This window comes from Mya arenaria, chromosome 5, assembly GCF_026914265.1.
Source record: "Mya arenaria isolate MELC-2E11 chromosome 5, ASM2691426v1".
Classification (NCBI taxonomy): Eukaryota; Metazoa; Mollusca; class Bivalvia; order Myida; family Myidae; genus Mya; species Mya arenaria.
In genome coordinates, this window is record NC_069126.1 from 52,486,397 (window position 1) to 52,501,874 (window position 15,478).

A 15,478-nucleotide genomic window follows, 5' to 3' on the forward strand; every position below is an offset into this window, starting at 1 on the left:
TGGTCACAATTCAAGTGTATGACTCATTGATAACAAGTAAACAGTACAGCATGCTTGTACTTGACAGAAGTGTTACGCCCTATCTTAAAAGTGCAGTAATATCTGATATAAACATGCATGCTTTATTATTAACACAGTGCATTCATGCTGTCATGCATTGCTTAAACAGTATTCACTTTTGTTTTGTAAATTACAAGGTTACATTTACTTATCCATTTCATGCATTGAAAGATATATATTTCCTGCTTATGTCATTCAGGAAGTAATTTGATACACTGTTTAACAATCTGTAGTAAACAGTGCATTCATTGTGCAGCATAATCTATTTGTATGAATGTAAGGGGGTTCCCCTGAAACGGAACGCCTATGAAAAATGCTCATTCAATCTGAATACTTTATATCCCATTCTATGCCAGAGTTAACTGTGCATATTTATAATGTAATATTAAAATGCAATGTTCGAAAACCTTTTGTAGGTTATAGAGGTGATCGTGTTGGTACTTGTTACGCATGTAATAAGCTCTTTATTAAAACGCATGATAAAGCATGGTTCTATCTAGCTATTCCTCTGACCCTAACATCAAATATGTATGTTTATTAATGTTTGTTCTGTCTCTGTCAAATGTATAGATAATACATGTGTTTCAAAATGTACAATACATGTGTTTGTTCATTACATGCTGTTCTGTACATAATAAGAGCATTTGTGTTAAGTACCTGTTGTTGTTTTTTAAAAAGCTTTTACAAATCAAAACATGACAGCCTTTTATGTTATGAATGAAGAATTGTGTTGAGTGCTACCATGTTTTCATTGTGCAATAGTCGCGTGAATGTGTGTCATTACGTAATTTGTTTGTTTATTGCATTGAGAGAGTACGTGCTATGAGACATAAAGACATGAAGCCATCTTGAATAACATTTTAATTGATTTTAATATCAAAATATTAAAGTTTGCACATTAAATTAGTATCTTTATATCAAGATGTTGGTTTTTGCTTGTTTGTAGTTGGCTTGAGTGTTTGCAGTGCAATAAGTATTTTAATAATTGTTATGCACCAGTCAATTGTAACCCCAGGGACCCTAGGTAACGCCCATTCCCCGCTATATTCAAAGCGAAGACGAACTCACCGCATTCACCCGGCACTGCCGGGCCACCTGAAAGGTAAAAACACGGCCCATTTCCCCGGTATACCCCCGGACCTGGGGGGGGGGGGGGGCGTGGTTACAATTGACTGATGCATTATTGATGCATTATATGCATTATGTTGGTCATATTTCCATGACATGTTTTTGAATTCTGTGTAATTGGTATAAATGATTCTTGAATAAAAGTTTTCTTTATCTTGAGTCGTGTTATTTAATGTCCCTGGAGGGCCGTCCCCACGGTTTCCGAGCAATGACTTGCATACACCTTGGCCTTGGGTCACACACTTGGTATGCAGGTTTGTCATGAACAGAAAATGAACCCCATTAATATAAAGGTCAATGTGTACAAAGTTAAGGTCATGGTGACTTTCAGTTTAAAAATCTGTTTCTGACCAATAACTGAACAATGCTGGGATCTAGGGGCCCAACACTTGGAATACATGTCTAGTCATGACAATTAGATAGATAAACCTCATTTATTTTGAGAGGTCAGTAAGTCAAATGTCAAGGTTGTGTTGACTTAAAGCTAAAAATCCTTTTCTGATCAATTACTGAAGAGGCAGGGTCATCAAACTTGGTAAGGCAGGTTGGACACGACCAGTATATGAACCTTATTGATTTTAAAGTCAGTGGGCCGAAGTATTAAGGTCAATTGTCTGATGAACACTTGGACCTTAGTAGCCTCATACTTGGTATGCAGTTTAAATCACCATTTGTTATGGAAACTAGGATTTCAATAATTAAAAACATGATAAACCATTTAACCTTCTTTGATCATTAAAAATATCAACTGCTAGTTATTTGGTTTCTTCAGCCTCGTTAACATTACTTTTTTCTGTCACCAAAAGTGGCAATATTATAATAGCACCATCCGTCCGTCCGGTTCAATGTCTAGTGTCCGGGAGGTTATGTTCTCTTGTATTGACTGATTTTAAAATAACTTTACTAGTGTGTTCGACATTCCAAGACAAGCGTGTCACGCGCAAGACTCTTGTCCCAACCTCAAAGGTCAAGGTCAGACTTAGTGTTTGTTTTCTATGGAATGCTGCATATAAGGACACAGGATATAGGAGGTCGTGTCAGCGCTATAACTTTCTTGTATGAACAGATTTTTTTTTAAAAACTAGCCAAATATATTCGACATAATTATCATATAGGGACATAGAGTATGAGTGGTCGTGTTAAAGCTGTAACTTTCTCTTGCTTTGACATGTTTTAGAATACATTGCCACATATGTTCGACATATCAAAATAACGTGTCGCGTTCAAGACCCCTATCCTTATCTTTAAGGTCCGTCCGCCCGTACGTCTGGCTCGATTCCATTCTTCATCCACACAGTTCATTGCTAAATGACATTTGAATCGCACTCGCACATACTTCGGGGGCAATCACCACTCATAGTGAAAGCAAATATTTCAGAACATTCGTAGCTCACTTGAGCACGAAATGAGCTATTGTGATTGGTCTATGTCCAGCGTCCGTTGTCAACAATTGCATGACGCAACATCTCATAAAATGCGTGAACAATTATTTTGAAACTTCACAGGGATGTTACTTGGGTGGTACCCTTTCAAAACGTTCAATTAAACAATTAGCAGAACCCTGTTTGCCATGGTAACTTAAAAGAAAAACCTTGACAAAACCCATACGGACTAGAGCTTAGATATTTTTTGTAATATTGTATACTGGTCCTATATCAAGCTTATTCAAGTTTAACCCTTGTGATCAAAAGTTTGTCTCTGGGGATCATCTGTCTTACATAACGATATATACGAAGATCTTTGGAAAATACTTTTGTCCAAAACAGCTTGGTCGAGACCCTTTATCCTTGGTATATAGCAACATATAGGGGTCCTGTACCATTTTTTTTTCAAATCGGGGGCACAAATTTTCTGTAGACTGATAAAGAGAAACCTTTGAAAATCATTTGCCTGAATCCGCTAGCCACTGACCCTTGATGTTTGTATGTAGCATCATGTACTGGTCCGCTACCAAGTTTGTTCAAATTATGCCCAAGCGGAAAAAATGTTACAAGTTTCTTATTTACTTAAACAAAGAAATCTTTGAAACATTTCTGGTCTGAAACTGTGCCGTATTACATTGACTAGTGGTATAAAGGTTAAATACTCTTACTCAGTTGAGCGATTTAGGGCCAAAATGGCCCTTCTGTTTCTTTACTAGGTTTTTATTAACAACTTGAACCCGTGCAAAAATATCTATTTCTAAAATATCTCTTAACATATTGTAATTTTTACATTTATATATGTGCAATAATATCCAACACGCTCATTTCAAAATAGAACAAACACGAATTGACATTCACTCCCTCTTGCATGACTAATCGTCTTCGTGTTCGTACTTTACTTTTTTATAAATGTTAGCGACCAATTTATGAATTACCGAAAAAAAACTGCAAGGGGAGTTGAACATATGTTTGATACTTAAGGCTATCTGTTCATACTGCCCTAAATACTAATGGCTGGCTGTCTGAGGAGACCTTCCGGGGGCATAAGTCACGTTCCAGTGACCTTGTATAAGTGCACAAGGATCATAGGCAAATATCGGGAGACACGAAACCACACAAGATAACCAACATAGTTTACAAGACATTTTGTTTACATAAATAGAGTGGGTACCTTCCTAAAACCATCAGAGAAGAGGAGTGTGGGTAAAATCAGTGTTCGTGCTCGTAATTGTTATATCTTCGATGGTTGAACAGCTATAGCAGTGTTGCCTTCTTGAACATTACTCTTTTGTGTCATTTTAATCATAACCACGTTATATTTAAGCTCATATATTATATCTTTTAAATCGGGGTTTAACCTCATGTGGTTTTGTCCCTAAGGTTAGAATTTGTCAGTTAGCAGAGGTTCACCATGTACAAAAATTACCTAAAAGTAATTTCAAGTACTCAACGGCCGAAAACCGACATCGCCTGAATTAACCAAGCCTATGCAGCACTGCTAGTAATACAATAATAATAGTACGTTTTAGGAAATGTCAAGTAAAATTAAGACAGATATAACAGTTTTTAAGTAACCTTTTCCTAGCGGTTGTTGAAAGAAGCACAACTCTAGCTTTAGTGGTATCAAACCTGAGGAGTTTGGCTGTCTTATAACTGAAACATTATCTGAGTTGAAATGGGCGATATTCCTTTCTAATTTCTTCCTGTTCAAGTGCAATTATACTCAAATTTGGCATTGAACTTTTTTATACCTGAAACGGATGGATTGCTCATATATGGACAAGGAAGTAAAATGCAGTTTTGTAGACAGACGACAATTCTCCAGCGCTCGGCTCGGGGTCATCTCAAAGAGTTTTAAAATAGTTCAAGACAACCGTTTCTGTATAAACCGATGATTCTCTGAAATATAATACACATAAAACGCATCACAACAGATGTCTTGGAGAATAAACATAATTCACAAGAGACCTGTATGTCGGAGGGTTTAATTATGGTTCCTTGGAAAAGAATGTTTTGAGATAGTCCATGTTGTCAAACTAAAGACTAACATTCTAAACACGCCACGAAGTCTATTTTAAGCTGTGTTTTATTTTTAGAAGAAATCACACTTAATTGAATCATAGCACTGGTATTTGAACGCCAAACTAAAACGAAAGTAATCGAGTTTTTTTTTTATTAAATGAGGGCCTGAGAGAAAGTCTCTTGACTTTTAACATATTTTTCTCCAGTTATAAATAGTTATGATCGAGGCTGGCGTTGAATTTTAAAAATTGCATAAACCAGTATGTAAAGCTATAAATAGACATGAAACTTAGTTATCCTATAACTTATGTAGTGCAGAAAGCTGTTTGATCTTTAAAATTACGTTATTCAATTTTCCCGCCTTCACAGGTTATGTTCTACCAAAACATACCATTAGAAGCAAATGTTCTATGTGCGGTAAGGACATGCACTGCGCTTAATTTTTATGGATTGAATGTTTTGGTGTGGTTCATCGGTGTATAAAAACATTTGGTCAGTTCATTGTGCACTGACATTATTTATTTACAAATTTACTCTTTCATAATTCAACTATAAAGCTGAAAATAACACTTCAAATCTAACTTAAAGAAGCATTTATTCGGCTGTTTGAACAGCGGCGGCTTCTATGATTGCACTTGTTTTGTAGACGTCAAAAGCATTTTACAGCGATAAAATTTGACCAGTCACAAAAGTTATTATCAGACGGTTTTCGAAGATGTTGCATTTGTCGAAACCAAACATCCAGAAATGTATAACAATTGGGAAAACGCAGTTTTACGGTGTAATCATTATGCTTCCTGATCTGTATTCAAAACTATCTCTGTTATGAACATGAAAAAAAAAACACGAAAAAATGAGGACACAAAAGACGTAAACAAAACGTGCTCCTGTTGATTCTGTTCTTATAAAAGTAATTGAAACTCTTCCTGATGCAATATGCCTGCTTTATATTTATGACATAGACTAACTGAAAGTCTTCCTGAAAAATATGCCTGGTTTATAATTATATCAGGAAAGATATCATCTAAGAGTCGATTGAAGTTACATCCTCGTACTTGTATGTTTCGAGTGATTAGCATCTTAAAATTAAGGAAGCTCTCACAAACAGGACGTATAATATGACCTGTCAACATTTAAGTAGCACTTTCAATCAGGAAGGAAACATTTTAAACCACCTATTTCTTCACGTAAACAGAACTTAACTCAAATTTAAAATTAGGGGTTAGTTCAAACGTGTTGATATAAATAAGAATGATAGTTTTGTCAAACACGACCACAGTTATACGATTTGTTACAAAATTATTTAGTACAGGAGAATAGGTTTTCATTGGCGTTTACAATGCACCAAGTCATTTCAATTTTAATCAATAAACTAGAGAATAGATCCCAGCTATTTGGTCATGGTCCCCCGTTACGAGGTTTCCTTCCTGGTATATGACTGATAATGTACACATATCCGGCGTGATTAATGAACGGGACAAAACTCGAACTACGTCGATCTGAAAATATGTTTGTATTCATGTCCCATAGACCAGTGAGCCTATGCTTTGCAGATAGTTACTATTTTCCCAGATGTCCGTCCGTCCACTTATGATTCCTCTTGTAACCGCGGGAAGGATTACGAATTATCATGGCCAAATATTCACCACACGGACGTGGCATTTAGAGTGCAGGTATCGGCCCGTTAACTTCAAGGTCAATGTCACACGTCATGACTTAAAGGGTCAATGGCCATTTTTGAGTGCGCACCAGAACTTATTTACCGATCAAATGGTCGCAGAATAATTTGTTATAAATGTTCACAACATTCGCAGACTTTCAGGAAACGGTGCCGATGACGTAAATTGCAATTTGTAATGCACCATGGTTCAATTTTACGTCGTTAAACACGGTCTGCTACACCAATGATATTGAGACTTTGATCCCGGTTCAATTGCATATCGTTTAGATTTGTCTATTACACTTTCAGGAACAATTGCAGACTTCAAGTATTTGGTGCAAATGATGTTAAAATTTATTTATTTTTGGTCCCGCTTTAATTTTACAACGCTCAGAACAATTTAAGACATTTCCGGGAGGAATCACATACTTTCCGGAACTGGTGCCAATGATTCTAGGTGGGACATTGAGAAGATACCAAACAATTATTGTTCAATCTATATTTATTTTTTTCAAAATATAACACAGGATGAAACATGTTACTAGGGAAGCGGAAGCTGTGAACACTATTGTGAGCTGTTAAAATAACGCCGCCCAATAACGCCGATTTTGGGCGAATTTTTTATCATCTCAATTTCGTTTTCTGTCTAGCATTCGACCTACTGTACTGGCTGTTTCGTTTTACTTCCCCTCCATCGCCCCTTCTCCTCCTCGCTGTCTGGATGATAATGGACGGGTAATCGCAGAGGGTTCGTATCTCTAAAATATCGTATCAACCAAGAAATTAAAGATTTAAAGCTGTATGATAATAAGATTTTCATTATAAAAACATAGTTGCACTAACGATGGGAATAAACATTACAGTACTATATTTGCTTGTGTTTTTTTTCCAAATGCCAAACCTCGGTATATTATTGGAATAATTCGACTTCATACGCTGAGACATTCCGACTGAACCAAAACGGCTCCAAATATTTAGGTTTTAAAGATAACAGGACTCTACACATGTCCACTATTGAAATCAAAGGACTGAGAGCTTAGTTATGTAAAGACGCGAGATAAAACTTGATATTTTTGTAAGGAATTATCATCAAACAAGAGCCATATCCCCCGAATTAACTACAGTGTCAAATTAGCCTTACAACAAAGGATGCCAATGCACATTCATTAAAGCGCGATTACCCTAAAAGTCTTGCAGCCAGAGTTATGGTTCCTGTGCGCTGCACTTCTCCTCATTGGGATATATCTTTATATGAAGTTTAAAATCAAAACCTTAAAAAAAACTTTCAAGTAATGCACATGATAAAGAATATGCATGAAAATTAACAAAGGGCAATAAATAAAAGAAATTTGCAGTTAGAGCTATGGTTCCTGTGGACTGTGCTTCTTCTCAATATATATATGTAACGTTGTAGTCAATACCTCAAGGACGTTTCAAATTATGCTCCGGACAAAATAAGTATGAATATTAACAGGAAAATAACTAAAATAGTACTGCCGCAAGAGTACTTGTTTCTTTGCACTGCACTTCTCCTCAGTGATATATGTATGTCTACGGTATATGAAGTCAATTCCTCAAAGACTTTTCTAGTTTAGCTCTGGATGCATGTATAATCACAAAGCGCAATAACAAAACAAATACTGCAGCCAGAGGTATGGTTCCTTAGCACTGCACTTTTGGTCAATGGGATATATCTGTATATGAAGTTTGAAGTAAATACCACAAAGAATTTTCAAATTATGATCCGGACAAAATTGACAAAGAGCAATAACTAAAAAAAACTGCAGCCAGCAATAAGTTTTCTATGCACTGCACTTCTTCTTAATGAGATCTATTTGCATATAAAGTTTGAAGTCAATACCTCAAAGACTGTTCGAGTAATGCTCCCGACAAAAGAAAGTACAGTATGAAAATACAGAAAGGGCAATTGCTAAATTAAAAACTGCATCCTGATTTATAGTTTCTATGCACTGGACTTCTCCGAAATGAGATAAGAAGCTCAAAGGCTTAACTCAAGGTCTTTTCAAGTAATGCTCAAGACAAAAAAAAAATGAAAATTAACAAAAGGTAATAACTAAAAAAAAAACTTCACCCAGAGTTATGGTTCCTGGTAAAAATATATTAATTTGTATTTAATTTTGTTTTTCAAAAGTAAAACATATATCCTTTTCAACAAGTTTTGGTGTTATAGGGAAGAGAGAGAAAAATACGAAGGAATATTAAATATCATAGATTTGTTGAAAATCCGTTTGCATTTTTACATAAAAAATGTTTTTCGACAGTATGAGTATGGTTGGTGTCAAAATGTTGCAGACCAGCCAATATACATATCGTGTGGCTTCTAAATAAGAAGGGTTTCAATAAAAAAGAGATCCATAAGGGCTTAAATTTATTGCATTTATACAAACATTCAAATATGGTTCTTAGAATGAAAGAACACATCTCAGAACACCTACACATTTTAAAAATGACACATATATTGTGCTTGCAAAATATTGAACCTTTAAAAGACATAAAAATAGACCTTTGACTTGATTTCTGAAATTAAATCAATAAAACAATGAAAAATAAATATAGATATCAGCTTCGAACGAATGACACTATTTGCACAATACGTATGGTACTAGCAATGAAAGAAAAGCAAAAGCACCGGTTCAAATGAATGAAGCACTGCAATCATGCAAGCATACATGGTAAAATGAATAGTATTAAAATCAAGCTAATACAAGAAGGGCAACTTAAACAAGATACACATACATAATACCAAAAAACAAAACAAAAAACCCCCCACAAAGAACCCATCTGAATAAAAATACATAAATCCATACTTGTGGATGCTGGTGAGTTTTTAAAACCGAATTACAAGTGAAAGAAAAAGGAAGCATATGAAGATGTCCTGGACCCCGTTTCGATGAGATATATTTGCCGTAAACCTTGCGCTGCTTCAGGGGGCTCAGGTAAACCCGTTAAGTTACAAGCAGAATCTATGCGATAAATGTCAAAACGATAGTTCCATAGAAACGCAATTTACGCCAAAAGCAAAGTTACGTCAGGAAATTTACGATGTTAAGCCTTACAATCTTTATTGAAACGGGACCCTGGCCAGCAAAAACATAACGGTCACGGTAAAAGCATTTATCAAAATTACACGAAAAAACATCAACTAGGCTTCGTTCATTTGTGATAAGCTTCATTTTTTCAATTGAAGCCCGTGCCTATATTTCGTTGCGATACGGTTTTACAGGCTAGAGCAAAAACGATGTTTGTGCCACGTCATAATTTACTAATTCTAATTTTGGCTTCTGGTTCATACTTTTGAACCGAATAGAACGAAACAGCAGCATAAAACCCCTGCTCATGCCGTTGTAATGGTTGAGGTAAAGCCATAGATACAAATTTGACAATCAATAGCGGTAACCCTCAATATATATCATGAAGCACATGCCTATATTTTCTTTTGACCCGATAATGTTCCATATTTCCTTACCAAGACCAAAAACTGATGGTCATGCTCCGCTATTACTTGGAAATATCTTTACTCTAATTTGGTCGCTTAGCGTTTTCCGAAACATCTCACGACTTTATCATTTAGCACTCTATGGAGCTATAACGCACAGTGGAAGTGACAGCGGTAAATTTGTACCATAACATGTAGTAATGTATAGGAAAAATCATTGAATTCGCAATGTCACAACCATGAACATCATGAGCTATAATAGTTTATACAATTGAACACCATTGTCTATTCCTGGTTGATAATCATTACTAATGAATGACGAAGCTCCGACCCGAGATGGAGCCCGTGATCCTATGACCCAAAGTCCGATACTCAGATCAAATTGCCATTTCCGCAGATGAACGTTCGATTTTCATTTGATTTTGCATTTCAATTCCCGGTTTAGTGGAGCAATGCCATTTTATAATAACCATGAGCGTTGTCGTTATAATTCATTATGTGTTGTCATCGGATCCTCTGCATGCTTATAGTGATAATTGATCATTTACATATTTTTCTTTTTTTCATGAGTTAATGAGTTTAGCATGCTACACGCCTGATCTATACTTCACCGGCGATATAAGGACTGTGGTGATTTCCAGCGTACTTAAATATACCAATTAACATTTCTGACAACCTTTCCTTAAGGTTTCTGCATAACCCGTACCTCGTCTAAGAAAGTGGCTTTTTACCTTCACCTATAGCAAGTTTGCTCCTGGCCTGAAGCCTCGGTTTCGTCTCAGCTCTCCCTAGGTCCTGATTCCTGGTTATATCGATTGGACTTATCTACAATCTTGGTACCAGTATTGAATAATACCACACTCTCCCCCATCCTATTATTAAGGTTGGGGATACGTGACGCTAGCAGACTTGTTTGATCCCGTTGGACACTGAGACTTCAAAGCTTATGACCTACTTTGATGCCTCAGATAGTTGAATCCCAGAGAGTACCTCTGAGATACTGGTTGTCATGACTAGGACCCTTTAAATGAACTGGACGGACTTCTTTGAGGTTTCACACGATACCGCAAAGTGACCATGTCTTATTACATAGAGAATCTCTATATTAGTTACTAATGAGCATCTCTTCTCATCAGCCCACTACCAACCACAGCATCTTTACTTAGAGAACAATTTGCAAGTTTGAAAATATCATTACATTATAATTACCAGATATATAATTACATTATTAGCGCCAGATTGTATTAGGTGAACCCCAGAGAGAACCTCTGATATACGGGTTGGCTTGACTCGGACCCTTAAAGGTGAACTGGACCGACTTCTTTTAAGCTTCACACGATACCACAAAGCATACATGTCTAATTACAGAGAGAACATCTGTACTAGTTACTAATGAGCATCACTACTCATCAGCCCACTACCAACCACAGCAGCTGTGTCTTGGAGAACAATTTGCCAGTTTGAAAGTGAATTACAAGCACTAGATTGTATTAGTACTTTAAAAGACAGAACATCACTCTCAGTGTGAATATGTAAAACTTAGTTAAAATACACTTCTACTCTAGTATAAGGCAGAACAGCTCACAGAGTTGGGAGCTTTAATTTGGTATTCAATATTAAACATCTCCTGAAACTCTCCACTCTTAACTCGTGGTGGGATAGAACATCTCACCAAGTATGAACTTGGAAATACCAGTTTTATGACAAATGACTCTTTTAATTTTACTTAAAATATAAAAATGTGAACATTTTAACATACCCCACAATAGCTCAGTTTTACAAAAGGTAAGTTGCTGACCGAAAATGTATTATTAAAGTCCATAATAAAATTTCCCGCCAAGACATATGATGCTACGACCATCCCTATAGATCCCATGTTAGAACCTTTTTCTCAAGATACCGCCGATCCAAGTTTGGGTTAAGCATCTGGAGGACAACCCTCAGGGGTAGTCTGAGGACCTCACCAACGCATTGCGCGGTGACCTCAAGGAGGCCGACAGATGACCTCCCGTGCCACCTGAGAGACCAACGACTGAAATATCCATACTTTCATTGCCTCAATCTTGGCGTTCTTAGAGGCCCACACAACAACCATATTGGTAACACAAAGAAGATGACAGTGACTATCAATGGCGGTCGCGTGCTTCATTTACCCGTTTTACACAGTGACTCGCCTAAAACTAATCGTTTACTGAACATACAGTGAATCCTGGAGAACCCTTGTTCACACTGTTACACAGGCAATTGACTACATTTCTGCGTGCATCCCAGTGGACGGCCGTACCAAGGTCTCGAAGACCTCCCGAACAGTCCTGACAATTGTTAGTTACAAACTGTACATACCGGGCTTTAAACAGTACAATGTTGTCCACTTCCTGAATCTCTGCGCAATATTAACACATTCGACCGGGTAACTTTGCTACCCCATCGTGGCAACCTTTGCACTATCTATGTAAGTGTAACCGGAGTCTGGACTCATCCATGCAAACCATAAGCCCAGCTTCTTTATCCAGCATACTCTGACAAACCCTCCTGGTAATTTGGGAATTCATAAACTTTGCAGGCAAGAAGAGCCAAGGGTCATAAATCAATTTCTGCTAGCTCAGTAATACCAAAACGTCCCTCACAGATTGGAGTACGAAATTGGCTTTCAAAACGTAATAATCAGCTGCTTTGCCTGAAAGGCACCAGCAGAGAGCATATAAACATTTTTCATCTGTCCTACTAGAATATTCAGCATAACGAGTGGACTTTAGACTAAACACACTCCATCGCTGCAACTATGGACATATTTTGGTGCAAATTCTGCCGGAGACATTAATTTCAGGCTTTGTTGAATCATTCTGTGGATTGATATTGACAGGCTTGTAAAATTCGGCCTTAAATCAGATTTACCTGACGACAGTACTTCTTATCTGAGGATTTAAACTCATTTTGTAAACAAATAGCGAAAGTCCAAGACATTGACGAATTGCAACCATATTGGTAAGTAATTAATTAGAGAAATACTCGATCGTAGACATACTATATTGTATAGAGCTTTATAAGACATATATTATCTTGAGTTTTATTGCATTGAATCTTGAAAAGCAAGCTAACATGAAATGTGACCAAGGCAGAACAGCTGAGTCACTAAGCTTCCGAGTGGTCGAAAATTACAACTGTTCTTTTCGACAAGCGCTGTCACCATTGTGGAGATTTGCAACTTACTTTAAGAAACCAATTTACAAAGGTTTCGTCACAGTTTTCCCGATGCCCTAGTTCCCGGTTATGTTGTCATTGGATCCTAATGCACCAGTCAATTGTAACCACGCCCCCCCCCCCAGGTCCGGGGATAGCGGGGACTTTGACTTTCTGTCCAGCCAACCACGCCCTGCGAGGACAAACAGATGGTAAAATCCCCGCCAAATGCCCCCGCACCCCAGGGACCCTAGGTAGAGCTCATTCCCCGTTATATTTAAAGCGAAGACAAAACCACCGCATTCACCCGGCACTGCGCGGCCATCTGAAAGGTAAAAACATGGCCCATTTCCCCGGCTATCCCCGGTATATCCCCAGACCTGGGGGCCGTGGTTACAATTGACTGGTGCATAATCATGCTTTTAGTGATACATTTTATTTTTTGGCATATTTTTCATGGGTTAAAGAGTTTGCACGCTGCGCGTCTTATATATACTGCATGAGCGATATACGCTGAGTAAGAACTCAATTAACCAGACATACAACCAAAGGCTTGCAGTCTCTATATAGAGAGGTTGCACCTGTGGGTGATTTTTACCCACGCACCGTTTGGCCGCCATCTTGGAGGGACAGATAAATGTAGCGTACAAGTAAACAAGTGATTATTATTAAGATTTGAAGTGACAGCAGAGTTATATGAACATTTATAGTGTGAAGTATGAAGCCTATGGACTCGCTCTCCGAAAAGAGACTCTATAGGGATCTTATTTTGCAAGAAAATGGGAAAGCTGTAAAGAACAGTAACCCCGCCAGAGAGTTTATGGGTACCGCTTATAACCGCATACTAGACATTACGTTTTCAGTTAACGGTGCTCGAGGTTATTTTTCGTTGGGTTAAATAAAATAGAAAATACCAGCGGCAAATTCGGACAGAATCAGTAAATCACCTTTCCTTATAGCTGTGCGGTTTCCCGTTATTCCGCTTTTATCATTTCTTTTCAACATGATCCGGCTTGTCAGCGAATTGAGTGGTACCTGTCAGCGACATTGTCATGCCATAGAATAACAAGAAAACCTTGTTGACAACTTCATGTAATTTTATGATGCGTAGTGTTCATGTTAATATCATTCACAAAGTATAAAGTTGTTTAGGATGCCATTACTAAAATTGTAGCTTTTTGTAATTCTGACATCTCAAACCAACTTAATGCTATGAGCGAAAAAAAGTCATTGAGGCAGGGCATGCTACTTAAGTAAACACAGTGTTTAACGATTTTATATTTGTTATGATTTATTTGTACAGTAGGTGTATATGGACATTTGTTGTTTGTTAATCATCAGGGCTCATTTCAGCTGTTATTAGCCATCATCTATCTCTATTCCTAATGCCAAAAAGTTTATATTTTTTACAATTTGCTAAAGAAAATAGAAGGTTCAGTTTGGCCACTAAAAGATTCTTCCAAATAGCAATTGTAACTTTGTCGATTATTTTATTACTATTACTTTATATCGTTCACTTTCATTTAATAACTTTGCTTAGTTTCTTGCTCTTTTTTCCCAATTTCTAACAGATCTAGTCAAAAATTTCCAATTTGTGAGTTATTCACTCAGAATAGCTGAATAAAGCCCTGTATATATAGACCTCCAATATGTGATAATCTACACATAATATTTATATTATTAGTAAGTTCAATTAAAAGTTTGTAGTAAAGCATTATACAGTGTACATATTATATTAGTATTCATAATTGCTTTCAGAACCAAGATGAACAGAGAAAACGAGATAGCAAGGCAGTTGCAAAATGGGCAACACAAGAAATACACTTCAACTTACAGTCCTCCGATTCAGCAGCGTTATCCAGACAAGTTCAAAGTGTATGTTCCATTTGCTGTGATGTTGGTATTAATTTCTGTAGTTTAATTTCAGTTATAAAATCACAATTTTCTTGAACAAACTAAAAAAACTCAATGTCTAGTTAGTAGATGTTCATATACTATTATATTAAAAAGATAATAACCTAAACACCCTTAAATAGAATAATCAAACTCCCTCACCATCTGCCACCCGTCCTGGTATAATAAAGTCCACAATTTTTACAGGTATTATGCTTTATTAATTCTTATGATGGTCTTATCACAATTAAGGTGATTCTCCTAAGTTTTGTATTCCTTTTGCAGATGGAAAATATTTCTTTACGCCTTGCATAATCAAACTCAAATTAGCTTCCTTGAATATGGTACAGTTTTTGTATTATCTGTATCTTACACAATGAAGTGCAAAATACTTAAAAACAATTTAGCCCACTCGGTGATTCACTTAAAGTACAGCAAAAGGCGGAACAATCGTGTTTTGTGACTGATATCAACGAACAAAGAATAAGGACATTTTCACATGCGTTTTAAAAAGATGTTATGATAGTACGGATTGTTTTGACATAAAAATGATTAAGAGCATCAATGTACCTGTGTTTTTTGGATTGTTTTGACATAAAAATGATTAAGAGCATCAATGTACCTGTGTTTTTTGGATTGTTTTGTAAAAATAAT

At 36.7% G+C, this 15,478-nt stretch overlaps 1 long non-coding RNA gene across 1 annotated transcript; it reads right to left on the minus strand.

Annotated features, from left to right (window-relative positions):
• Positions 1–6,789: 6,789 nt before the first annotated feature.
• Positions 6,790–15,222, minus strand: LOC128234266 (uncharacterized). Its single transcript, XR_008260917.1, has 3 exons — positions 14,987–15,222; positions 14,766–14,841; positions 6,790–7,052 (listed from the first exon to the last, which is right to left on the minus strand). It is a non-coding gene; the product is annotated as an uncharacterized LOC128234266 (long non-coding RNA).
• Between the last annotated feature and the right edge of the window lie 256 nt (positions 15,223–15,478).